The sequence below is a fragment of the Microtus ochrogaster genome, linkage group LG7_11 (genome assembly GCF_000317375.1).
Source record: "Microtus ochrogaster isolate Prairie Vole_2 linkage group LG7_11, MicOch1.0, whole genome shotgun sequence".
Taxonomy (NCBI): domain Eukaryota; kingdom Metazoa; phylum Chordata; class Mammalia; order Rodentia; family Cricetidae; genus Microtus; species Microtus ochrogaster.
Window position 1 is genome coordinate 19,023,000 of NC_022032.1, and position 13,900 is coordinate 19,036,899.

General features: G+C 40.5%; 1 protein-coding gene across 1 annotated transcript in view; it reads left to right on the plus strand.

Moving 5' to 3' along the window:
- Sorbs2 (sorbin and SH3 domain containing 2) overlaps positions 1-13,900 on the plus strand; it is a 192,338-nt gene that overhangs the window by 30,480 nt on the left and 147,958 nt on the right. The window contains exon 2 of the mRNA XM_026786919.1: positions 2,316-2,456. The gene's annotated coding sequence lies outside the window, so the exon portion shown is untranslated. The remainder of the gene's footprint in view (positions 1-2,315; positions 2,457-13,900) is intronic.

The following is a 13,900-nucleotide window of genomic DNA, read 5'->3' on the forward strand; positions in this document are numbered from 1 at the left end:
GAGACTGTAGCGAGGCACAGTGGACAACAGGATGGAGGTTAAGTGCAGGCGGGGACCAGATTCATAACCTCTTTGTCTGAGTGCAGACTCTGAGGTAACGTGACCACGCAGAGGAGAGTGGGGCAATGAGTTTCCTGCGGGATTGGTGTGGCAAGCAGGCAGCAGGGAATTAAAAATAATACCCGACTTAATAGTCAGATCGTTAATCCTTATTTGTGTCATTAACTTTTATAGTTTCTCGTGGAGCCACACTGAGAAAAAATGTTTCTCTTTGTAAATAAAGTATTGTAAGGGGAAAACAAATAAAAATAATTTTAAGAAACTTGTATGAGAATAGATCTCAACTCTTTATTGGTAGGATTAGCATTCAACAACTAAAACAAGTGTCTGTTCTAAACTAGTAGGTTAAGTAACACTTGGTAAAATAGGACTATTTAATCAAACAGAAAAATGCAGTATTCTATAATGGTATTTTAAAGCTGGTAAATATTTTAAAATCAAAGCTAACCATATTTAAGGTTATAATTAAGATACCTCAAATTTAATTCATAGGTTTATTTTAAATTAGAATGTCTGCATCATTTTAGTATATAATGAACTTGGCTCAAATATTTCACCATATACCATACTTCTTTCTCCACCAGACTGAACCAGTATTTTAAAAGTCATTTCCAATGTCATTAAAGCAACAAAGGAATTGGTTTTATGTTTGTCTCCAAACAAAGCACAAAACAACCGGAGAGTCTTCCTGTAACTCTTGAGTAAAGCATTGCTTTCTGTCTGCTCCCATGTTTCTGTGTTGTAGGATACAGGAACAAAAGAGCAGGGGAATTCATCTTCATTGAATCAAGGCTTTAAAAAAAATATTGCGCTATTTGCTTGGTAGAGCCACCGCCTTTCCTTCCTAGTGGAAGTGCTGTTTGGTCTTTTGACACAAGCTAGGGTCTTCTGGGAAGAGGAAACTTTAACTGAGAGATTGCCAGTGGGCTAACCTGGAGAGCATCTTCTTCATCAGTGATTGATATGCGAAGGCCCAGCCTACTGTGGGCGGGGCCACTCTTGGACCCAGGTGGTCCTGGGTTACACTGAGCAAGCCAGGAAGCGTGACTCCTCCATAGTTCATGCGTCAGTTTCGGGCTTCAGGATTGTGCCTTGAGTTCCTGCCCTGACTTCCCTCAATGAAGGCCTGTGATCCATCAGATAAAATCAACCTCTTCCTCGCAATGTTGCTTTTGGTCATGGTGTGTATCGGAGCGATAGCAAACAAGGTAGGACACGTGGCATAGTGAAGGCCTCATGAAACAAGGGTGCCCGCGGACACCATCCTTTACTTCAGCCTTGGTAAAAAGAGACCTTGGTTCTGTTTCCACCTACGCTTGCAGCCTGAGTATAATAAACCTGCAAATGCCAAGGCAACACTGAGTTGCCCGTTTTTTGTATTCACAGAGTTCCCAGCCTACAGTGAGCTGAGAACGGCTGGCCACGTACATGCTCACTGAATGAATACATGAACACAACCTGTGGTTATTCATTCGGAAAACCAAATCAAAGTTCTAAGTTTGCCTGTCACGGCGAGCCAGTGTCATTTATTCCTTTTTTTTTTTTTTTCAAACCCCTGGGTTTGTGGAGGCAGAAGCCTCTCTGCATCATGTCATTGGATGGTCTCCAGTCTTAGCCAACAGATAAGAAATGTCATCGGCTTAACCCGGTAGGTTTCAAAAATAGCACGCTTAAAGTGGACATGCAGGTCTGCGCTAGAAAGAAACCATTTGCCTGTGGTCTTAAGAACAGGCTGGTAGCTGATGTTTAGCTGGGAGACCTAAAACGTTGCCTTAAGACCTGTTGTGAGCAAGCAAGAGATACTCAGAAGTCCCCCGGTCAGTGTGCCGGAGCGTCTTTCTTTCTTCTACTGATCAGGTAAACCTTTTTGAAAACTTTAGGGTTGGAGCAAGGTACCGTGTTCCTTTAAGATTCAATCAAGTGTGTGTGTGTGTGTGTGTGTGTGTGTGTGTGTGTGTGTGTGTGTGTGTGTTTTCAATAGCGCGGCCGTTTCCCTCAAAATTTCAATGAATATTTGCACAATGAACCAAGTTGTTGTGGGTTTCCTGGTTTGTGTTGGTTTTCCCCCCCAGGGCGTGGGGGGGGGGGATTTGGGCAAGGCATTCTCAGCCCTTAGCAGACAAGTCCAGCTGCTGGTAATGCTGAAAATAGCTCAAATGCCCTCAGGCTGGGAGCACCACCCAGCAGCTGAGGCTCTTTGCTTCTCTCAGTTGCTTTCTCTACTGACCCCCGGGTCCCCCTTTTCGTCCCTGCAGACACTTGGATTGGACTTAATCTTAAACCTCTGGAGGTCAAGACCTTTTTAAAAAGGGCTAAATAAACAATCTCTACACGGGAAAAGGCCACTGACTCCCGCTTCCTCTGCTGGAGCAACAGTGAAGTTCAGCCTCTTCAAGGTAAGGTTTGTTTTTTTTTTACTCGGAATAACTTTTCTGGGGTGGTCATGACTAGTGTCTCTAAAGTAACTTTTTAGCAAACATAGAAGAAGGCCGGGGGGTTCCTAGGTAGACCCTGCTTCTGGGATGCAGCAGCATCATTGCATATTTTTGTGAGTGTAGTTGTAAACTTTGCCTAAAGCCCTCTGTCCCCAGTGGCTGCCACACAGACCCGCCTGCTGCTGAGTGCTGCTTCCGAGTTCTCGTTCCGCGACTCCCACAGGGGTGACAGGACCTCTAGACACCATCATTTCGTTGTTTAGACTGCTCTCTTATTTTAACTTTCTTTAAACAAGATGCAGCCCACCTGAGTAAAGACAGTGTATTAGTGAATGCTCTTGATGGACGGCCAGGTGGCTATCTTATGGTATGCCCGGCTCTTAGCCGCTATATTTCCGGCTGGTGTGGACTGAGTTGTTCGAAGACTGGATTATTATTATTATTATTATTATTATTATTATCATTATTATTATTATTATCATTATTTTTTATCATTATTATTGTTGTTGTTGGGTTTTAAATTCCTAGTGTCCTTTGGGATGATTGACTTTTTGGGAACTCCTTCCCCATGCTGAAATTCAGCTAAGCTGCTCTCTTACGAGGTAGATTTTACGACGGGTTTTTTGTTTGTTTTTTTTTTTGACAGTAAACATTTTTGGCTAGTAATCTGGCTCTCCACCCCCCTGTCCCTCCTTATGCTTGCACTTGACATTTTGCAAAGCCCTTTGATCTGTGGACTTTAACCTCAACTACAGCATTTACTTTGATTGTGAGTATTTACTATGCTCAGTAAAAAGGCTTTTTTTTTTCTTCCTTAATGCTTTGATAGCTATTCCTTCAGATAATTTACTGGCTTAGCTTCTTCTGTTGCTATGATTTAGATCTTATTTCTAAAGGAGCCTGCGACTTAAAGAAAAACGTCCTCCTGTGTAGCTCTTTCATCACAATGACTATTCTAACACAGTGCTCCTCATCGTCCCTGATGCTGTGACCCTTTAGTGCAGACCTCATGCTGTGGTGACCCCGACCACAAAATTATTTTCCTTGCTACTTCATAAAAATAAGTTTGATATTGCTATGAAACGTGCTGTAAATATCTGTGCTTTCCAATGGTCTTAGGCCACCCCATGAAAGGGTTCTTCTGCACCCTAGGGGTCGCGACCCACAGTTTGAGAACCACGGTTTTAGCAAGACTCAGCTCCAGGATATCTAAAAGCAAGTAGCCAAGGCAGTTCATAGAACAGATTCTGTCAAACCCCACTGGAGTCTCCTGCTTCCCCAAAATTACCATGTGCCTTGAGGCCTAATTGTTGCTTTTAAAAGCATGAGCACTGAAACTTTTGGCATTTCAAGATGCTTTTTACCAAAAGAGTTTTGGTTAAAGACAAAAACAAAAACCAGAAGAACAAGCATTTAAATAGCATAGTGGTCGTTTGAGTAACAAGAATAAGACAGAAGAAAAAGGCAGAAGAAATTTTAAAAAGAAGTAAAAGTAAAATAAATTAAAAAAGAAAATATTCAGTAGCCAAAAGTTTGAGTGAAATTTCTCTGATGTATGGGCTGAGGAGTTTAATGGAACAAACAAAGGGTGCTTCCTGAAATGAATGGAATCTTAACACTTTTACCAGCCATTAATCAGTTTTAAATATTGTCTTTACTTTCAGAACTGTATACATAGTGCATTTGCTTTCTCCTCTTTTCTTAATATTGTCCCTGTCTGTTGGAGGCTAGGAGCCTAATCCTAGGCTCCTAATAGTCAGAAGAGGCTGTGAGATCTCAGACTGTGACTCTAAGGGACTGATGCAGTCTGCTCTGTGACCCTTGTAAGGAGACGAAGCCAGTAGCCACCACAGGGGACTTGATGGGGCAGAGGAAGGGAGAATGTTCCAGGAATGCTCCTCCTCAAGCAGAAGTACACGGAGTTCTCCCCTCCGGCCTGTGGACTATAGCAGGAAAGCCTGGAAAAGGGTCAGCATCATTGCCTTGCTATGCGGCCTCTCGGTCTCCACATTAGAATGAACATATCAATCATCTTATTTCTGTGATTGGTGAACTTGTGAGTCCCCTATAATGAACACATCAACCGTCTTATTTCTGGAACTGGTCAACTTGTGCATTCCCCCTGTTACTGTGAGCGAGGGCTTCACTGCTTTCAAGGACCTCTGAGGATCTGGGATGGTCCCTTTGAGCAGCGGGAAGGCTTGGGAGCAGTGTCAGGTACAGCTGTCTTCCTGGAGTCTGCAGCCGTGCTGTTAGCACAGATGCACAGTCAAGGGCATCAGGAAGAAATGAGTCTTCCAGACAGGAGACTGTTGACCCCTTCCCGGCGAGCCATGCCAGGTCCTGTTTGCCCCTTCTTCCTCGTGCCCCTCTGTTTTAGTTTACTTTGAAGTACTGGATTGTTCGGATGTGAAACTCAAGGAGAAACCCAGCCGAGGCCCCCGAATTTCACACAGGCTCCCAGAGTATTCTTCCTAGCCTTGCTCGAAACTCGGCCCCTGTTTGCCAAACGTTTCATGAGTGTCAGCAAACCTGGACTAGAAACCTAATCCGACACCAGGTGACTCCTGGTGACTTAAAGGCTTTGTTGTGTGGGTACAGAAGCTGTCAAACAAGGGCACTTCTCATTTCCACGACTTTACTGTAATTTCTTGTGGACACACATTGCTGTCTCTCTATATCCTATGACATTTTAAGGGCAAGTTGAAGTCTAATATGAATTTCTGTAGCTGTGGTATTTCAGCATTGGCAAAGAGCGGCCTGCATTTTAAAATTCCAGCTCAGTTTGAATCACGCTGGTGTGAACACACTGGTATAAATTCAGCTAAAGCAAGGAAGTCCCAAGAGAGCTATGGAATGTCTTTCTTTGCTTAAATATACCTCTGTGCTTGCGAAGAACAAACAGTAACATTTTGTCCAGGTCTGTCCTCTTGACAGTGCGCCTTTTGTTCCCTTTCCAAAGGTGGTGTCAAATATATTGGTGGAAAAATAATAAACTTCCCCCAGATTTTTTTTTCCCTGCCTGCTCAACTGATACACTCCTAAGGGAACATTGCGGGCATTGAAAGGTTTGCTTCTATTGCTGGTAATATAAACTGAGAATAAAGGTGAAGTCAGCTTCTCTCGGGAAGGTATGGTGACCCAGAGCTGTTGTGTATGTGACTAGTCAAATGGGACCTGGTTGTTAAAATGTGCGTGCGTGTGTGTGTGTGTGTGCGTGCGTGCGTGTGAGAGAGAGAGAGAGAGAGAGAGACTGTGTATGAGAGTGTATGTGATGTCTGAGTCTTTGTGTGTGTCTGTGTTTGTGCATGTGTGTGTGTGAGAGTCTGTGTGAGTGTATGTGATATCTAAGTCTGTGTGTGTGTGTTTGTGTATGTGTGTGCACAAGCTTACCTGGTGGAAGAGCAGAGAGGAGAGAATGGGTTTGCAAGTTTCTTTCAGCAAATCTGTGACCTCAGAAACAAAAGTGATCAAGCCCCAAGTCTGAAGACATTCTTTTGTTGGTCATATTAATTTTGTTGGCAGAATGTCAAAATATCTTTGGTATTATTTCTCTCTTTAAGAGAAACAAGTGTTAGGATTCCAGACATAGTAAATTATCCCCAACGAAAATAGGACCACTTTGGAGAGTCACATACTCATAGAACTTCCATGGTTAGTCTCAGAAAAGTCATCATGACTCTGAGGTCATCATCAGACAAAAAGCCACCCAGAAAACTAAGATTCAGCTTGACATTTTCTTAACTGAACAGTGTGTGACCCCCTCCCCATCTGAAGACATTTCGAGAAATGAGTTGGTGAATTCAATAAAGACTTAGTTACACTAAACTTACTAAAGTTTATGAATGCAGAATTCTGATCAAATTAAATTTCAGAAAAGTTCCTTTTGGAAATTTTAAAGTCTGTTTTAAATTTAGCAAATTTTACTTTTAAAGGTTTGTATCTTGCAGATGACTTGCAAAGTCACTGTTGTTTAACGCAACACTACATAAAGTATAAAACATTGTAAGATAGTAACAGCAAAACTTGGGGTAAATACATGTAGATTTAGCACTGACTTCACTATTCTGCCTGTGAGACTTATGGGCATATGGAATTGAATAGTCCCAAATTAGCAAAATGAGAAGAAAGTGCTCAAATTTAGGTCCTAGAGACAATAATACAAACCAATCCAGAATCGTCCAACAAAAGAGAATGTCGCTAAATGACGCAGAAGTTAAGTCTTTCAGGAAGGTCTATCACATATAATATTCATAAGGAAAAGAGCAAAGATACCACACCAAAAATAAATTCCAAGCTTATGTATATGCACATGCTTCTCTAGATCATTAAACAACTTTTTCACAAATGACTTTAGCTGTCATTTAAGAATGCAAATATCTCTGAATTAAAAATCGTTTTGAGCTTAATTTACTACCAGAAGGAAATGAGCCATTTCATTCTTATATGTTTCATAGGGCTATATTATAGTAGCCAAAATTTATATAAAATACATTTTTTAAGGCAGAAAACAAAACAATAATGTGATTCAGATCAGGTCAAGGTCAGAGAGTCCTTCCCAAGATATCAAAGGGGATAATTTGCACAGCACAGATAATACACTCATCAATTTCAACCATGTAAGGATATTTGAAATAAGAAATAATTGAAGGAGGACACAGTGCAGGGGCTAAGCATGTAAGTCAACAACAGAGCATCTGCCAAGTATGCGTGTTGTCCTGAGTTTGATCCTCAGAACCATCACAGGAGGAGGAAGGGAGAGAGGAAGAGGGGAAGGGAGAAGAGGAATTAAAAACTACTTGAATCATTAAATACCCATATCCTGCAATCATCCTAAAATCTACCTGTCTCTCCAAGACAGCCTTTCGCACTGATGTGCACATTCCGTATTGAAATGCAGGGATTACCATAAGGGTAAGATGGCCTTCTCACTGCCGCTCTTATTCCTGGACTTTCCCCTGAAGAATCATGGAATAAGAGATGGAATCCTATACTCACTGGGAAGTGTGGGCCAACTGGTCTACCACCTAGGGTTAAGGAGAGAAAGGACCAGTCTGGAGATGAAAGTCGACTGCCCTCTTCCCTGTACTTGGTGGACAACTCTGCTGAGTCTCTAGGTCCCATTACATTTTTTTTTCTTTCTCCCAAGACCGTCTCTTATTTGTCCTCTGTATTGCTAGGAAAAACAGAGATCTCTCCTGCAAGTTCACTGTTCTTGAGCTGCTGACGGGGAGAAGCGGTTCAGATAGAGGATGACTCTAGGTTTTAAGACCCACACGAATCACAGATTTATCACACAGCCCCTGACCTAGAGGAAGATGGGCATGCGGGTATCATAGGAGATTTGTGCTTTGTAACTGTTGACTGACTCGCACTAAAATGCAGATAGGCTAAGCAAGATTTCCATTTATAGTTTTTAAACCAAACATTTTATTTTAAAACAGCTTTAAAAGAAAAATTATGAAGACAAGTGTTATCTTATATCCCATGCTTAATAGTAAAACTTATATTAAATAATATTTGACTATAGTTAGTCAAGTTTTTTTTGATGATGATATTATTTTAACCAGAGCCCATGCTTTCTCCTTCTTCATACCCAGTGACCTTCCTCTGTCCTGGGATCCTGTCCAGATTATCATATTACATTTAGCCATTCCTCCTTAGGCTCCTATTAGCTAAGACAGTTTCTTTCCTTGTTTTTGAGAGCTGTGACAGTTTGTCATGTGTTTTTCTCATAATTAAACTGGGTTCATTGGATCGGGAAAGGAAAACCTCAGAGCAAGGGTTCTTCTCATCAGCTCACATGGGAACATGGTATCAACAGGACATATGGCTGCTGATGGTGTCTTTGACTACGTGGCTGAGGCAGCAGTACTCAATAGGTTTCTTTTCCTCTAAGTCACTTTCTACCCCTTTTCATAGTGTACTGTTTTATTCACATTGTTGTGACAAAATATAGAATAGGAAAATTTGTGGGAGGAACAGCTTATCTTGGTTCACAGTTTCAGTGGATACAGTCCATCACCTGGGCAAGGCAAGGCAGATCCCTGGTGGGGACATTTGGACTCTGGTGCTCTGTTACAGTAACATTGATCACTGTTCTTATCTTTAGTGGCCTGTGTTCCTGTTCTCATCCTTAGTGGCCTGTGTTATGGTACAGGCTCCATATCCCAAAGATTGACTTTTTTTCTAAAAGGAATATTTATAACTCTATGCCATTAATTTGAATCTACTCATTTATTCATGCTATCATAACCAATGGGCATTTGTTTTATATTTGAAGTTATATGATGCTCAATATTGAGATCTAAATATTAACAGCTGAGATGAAAAAGTCACCAAACAGACAAGCCTCTGATCATGTTTGCAAACGATTGTCTAGACGAGGTTAAATGAAATGTGAAAATCCACCCTAAAAGTGGGTAGCGCCATGCCAAGGACCGGAATCTCAGACTACATAAAAAGGAGAAACCTAGCTGAGCTCTGGAATTCTTCACTTTCTGCTTCCTGACTGTTGATGCAACAGTCTCTTTTTCTCTTTCTGCACCGCCTTCCTTGCCATGTTGGACTAAATCTCTTCTCTTTCCTACATTGCTTTTGTCGGGTATTTTGTCAGAGTACTGAGATAGCAACTCACATTATTCACAGCTAATGCAAGGCTGTCTTATTTTTTCTTCTTTCACATTGTTCCAGTTTGGGCCTTGGCTTTGCCTACTGATGTGGATGTCTCTTAAACATACTTCTATCATTTTAAGGTTTTCTTCTGGCACCATGAGCTTCTCCATACTCATTTGGTGTAGTTCCTGATCCATAAACCAGCTATTTCCTCAAAGACCTCTGGTTACGTTTATTGAAGGATAGTGTTGGCACAACCCAGAACATTCATTTCCATTTTGGGAGGAAACATTTACAAATTATAACCAGTTTTAACCTTCATATTACATAAAATGGGAAATATGGGCAAAAATGCGAGAAGTTCAGAAAAGGCACAAATATGCCTACTCTATCGAGAACCAAGGTTTGTGAATAGGTCAATTGAAACAACCTGTCAGTACAACTAAGAGAAGTCAGTTAATAAATCAACAGTTTGTATTTAAAATTTTACTCTTATGAAAAGACAATTTAGTAGTAGAAAGGACAGAATGAAAAAAACCCCTGCCACCTCATTCTAACATTCATTTGCACCCGAACATGACAATGGCCAAATTTGACTTAATAGGGAAGTAGATGTGCCTAGAAGGGTGGTTCATTATTAAGGAAGTGTGAGTTTAGATCCCCAGTACCTATAAAAGCGGGCAAGGCAACTTTGCTGTGATCCCAGTGCTCTGGGGACAGAAAAAGGGTGCCTGTATTGAGTTGGCTAGCTAGATTAGGTGAATCACCAGTCTCCAGTTCAACAACGGACCCTTTTTCGATATATAAGTGGAAAGCAATGCAGGAAGACACATGATGAATACCTCTGATTTATACATATACACACATGCATAGACATATGTGACAACACATTAACACACCTAAGCACCATCATATCAATATACACATATTTGGGGGGGGAGTTGGAACATACTTTTTTTCCGTTTATTTATTTATTAAAGATTTCTGTCTCTTCCCCACCACTGCCTCCCATTTCCCTCCCCCTCCCCCAATCAAGTCCCCCTCCCTCGTCAGCCCAAAGAGCAATCAGGGTTCCCTGCCCTGTGGGAAGTCCAAGGAGCACCCACCTCCATCCAGTAAGGTGAGCATCCAAACTTCCTAGGCTCCCACAAAGCCAGTATGTGCAGTAGTATCCAAAACCCAGTGCCATTATTCTTGAGTTCTCAGTAGTCCTCATTGTCTGCTATGTTCAGCAAGTCCGGTTTTATACATTTTTAAACCACTAGACTTTGCTTATTTTAACCATTGAGAATGCAACTCCAAACCCATCTTCCAGCTGTTTTAATTGTTCCTGACAGGCATTCAGCCCAATGGTACCTTATTCATTCAACCCAAAAAGCTTGGTGACTTAAGACTTTAGTCACAAGCGGTATACCAGTGACTTGGTTTTGTTTGAACTGACCTTTCAGATGTTCAATTTTAAAGACACCCAAGAATGTTGGAAAAGCCACAGGAGGGTTTATGTTATAAGCGCTCAATGAGCATAGAATCAATTTCCAAATGTAGACTTTTCACTTTTTGATTTAATTTTATGTATTACAGTTGTGTGTATGATGGAGAAGGGGTGCATGTGGGTCTACACGTGCATACACGCACACACGTGCACACACACACACACACACACGCACAGAGGCACATGTGTGCACACAGACACAGATGGACCTGTGCATAGTGTATGTGCAGAGGACAGAAGACAAGACACATTTCAGGAGTCGGTTCTCTCTTTCTATTTTACTGAGACAGAGTCTAAGGATGATACGGTATTGTCGATGGGGCTGGTGCTCGCCTTCTCAGGGAAGGCTTCCTTTCCGAAGCTGGAAATGGCCCTTGATTGGCCCCAAGCACAGGAATGTAACTCACCTACTTCAGTGAGAAGCAAGTAGCATTCAGCACTTATCACCTCTTCGCTGCCGAGCCTGAGGAAAAAGACTAACAGCGTTTCTGACATAAAGTTAAATTGTTGGCCTTTTATTTTTATAAATTATGATTTAGAAAAAATGAGTCCTAAATTTTGAAGGAAAAGAGTTCCTAGGCTTAATATTCAGGTCACAAAAATATGTGGCTCATAGGAAACTAATAAAACATTGAGAATAATCAAGTGACCGATGATTTGTGAAAAGAACTTTTAAAGTTGGGGGTTTATTGATTTACTTTATATGTCTATATATGTGTATGTGTGTGTGTGTGGAAGCCAGAGATCAACACACTGTTCAGGAGCCATCCACGTTATCTCCCACTAGGATCTGGGCCTCCAGATATGGCTAAGACTGAGCAAGTTCCAGGGCTTTTCCTGTCTCTGCCTTTCCTCTAGGCCAGGCTTTCTACATAGGTTCTGTGGTCCAGCTCAGCTCCTTGTGTCTGTGCAATGTGCTCTTTACTAACGGAGCCATCTCCCAAGCTCTTTCAAAAGATTGTTTTTCTTGTTTTATTTTATGGTAGCTAGTTTTGTATACGATACGTTACCATTTATGCTGGCTTTGATTAGCATCATGAATGTATTTAGTTTTATGAGTTTTGTTGAAAATTGGTACCCAAACTTTGTCTTGTGTGGCAAACTCCGACACCAGATGAGCCTGAAGCAAAATGATAATTGTCTGTTGTGGTGAGAACACAGGCCTGTTGGGAGACATTTATCCTCCTTACAGAATTTCACCTACTTCTGTATAGAAATTCCAGAGAAGGCTACCAGTCATTTATATCTACACAATAACATCATGTATTCACAGATATCCTTTTTTCTAATCAGTATTCTGGATGAATAAGGACATATGTGTCATAAGACCTTTCATAGCAGATCTTTTCATACTGTTAATGAATATAAAAACTGAATACATTTAGCACTCAATTGTACTTACCAATTTAAGAATGGCTTTACAGATCAAGGATAGATTAGGAATTTATTAGCAACAAACTGTTCCAAGTAACCACAAATAACTACCTTAATGTCTTAAGCAATTTTATATTAGTTGAAAGAAATACTATCCCAAGCTATTTTAATATCACTTCCGTTGCTTATTTGATTATTTTTAGTCTTTTTACTATTTGATGGTAATCTTACAGAGCATGTGATTTAAAATTTTATTCTCTGACTATAGAAAGATTCAATACATATGGGAAAGCTGAACAGAACCTAGTGCAGACTTTTAAGATGAAAAACGATCCATAGGCCATAGGAAAGAATTACTTTAATTTGAAGAGTGGTTTCTATTAGAAACATCTATCAAAACAATGTAAAGAAAAATGGATTGTTAAATAACAAATTTACATAGTGCATGCCTTTGAAGAGAGGAAGGAGTTCACGATTAGAGAGGTATCTATGAAGCTATAATTAAATTAATAGTATCTGTGTATCCATTTTACATATTTAATAGTTGAATAAAAATGATTTAATTAAAACAAAAATAAAAAACAATAAGATTTTTTTTTCAAAAAAGGAAGAACCCTGACATATCATTATGGGATAAAGTACTTCCAAAAAAGCCACTGAGTTCTTTTTATTTTTTGTTTTTGTTTTTATTTGTTTGTTTTATCAAGACAGGGTTTCTCTGTGTAACTTCAGAGCCTGTCCTGGAACTCATGCTGTAGACCAGGCTGGCCTTGAACTCGCAGAGATCCACCTGCCTCTGCCTCCCAAGTGGTGGCATTAAAGGCGTGTGCCACCACCGCCTGGTGAGTTCATTTTCTGTTCATTATCCACTAATGACCCTTTAGAGTAGTGTGTTTCCCCAGTAAAACTCCCTAGGAGCAAGCTAAAGTTTCCTTTGCAAATGGTCATCAATTAGAGGTTGCTCCTGGGTTGGGGTGGGAACATGTGTCCACTTCTCCTTTCAGTTCCAGAACCCCGACTGGTGCAGACCCCTGTAGGCCGTGTGCACATTGTCTCCGTCTCTGTGCCTTCATATGCACGTAAATCCTGTTGCTGTAGAAGCTGTGTGCTGGCTAGTTTCGTCAGCTTGACTCAAGCTAGAGTCATCTGAAAGGAGGGAACCTCAATTAAGAAAATGCCCCCAGAAGACCCAGCTCTGTAATACAATTTGAAACTAGAAATGGTGATACCCTAGAAGTTCTTTTATTATTCATGATTATTTTAGCTATCCTTTTGTGTGTGTGTGTGTGTGTGTGTGTGTGTGTGTGTTTCTGTGTGAAGCTGAATGTTGTCCTTTCAAGATCCAAGAATTGTGTTGGAATTTTGATGGGGATTAAATTGAATCTGTAGATTGCTTTTGTAGGATGGCCAGTTTTACTATGTCAATCCTACCGATCTATGAGCATGGGAGATCTTTCTATCTTCTGATATCTTCTTTAACTTAATTCTTTCTTGAATGACTTGAAGTTTTATCATATAAAACTTGCTTGGGTAAAGCTACCCTCAAGATATTTTTTACTATTTGTGGCTGTTGTGAAGGGTGGTGTTTCTCTGATTTCTCTCTCAGTCCATTTGTCATTTGTATATAGGAGGGCTACTGATCTCTGTGAGTTGATCTGGCATCTAGATACTTGGCTGCAAGTACTTATCAGCCATAGGTCTGTCCCACTAAAATTTTTAGAGTCAGTTATGTATATTATTGTATCATCTTCAAATAAAGCTACTTTGCTCTAAAGAAATGGAAGATCAGAATGATTTTGTATGTTACTGTTCAAGTTTCTTTAATTCAAAATAATATACCAGAAGGGAATATTTTGAGTTGGCATGATCTTAATTCCTTCATAGACAATGTTCATGGCATCTGTTTAAAGTATTTTTACTTTTA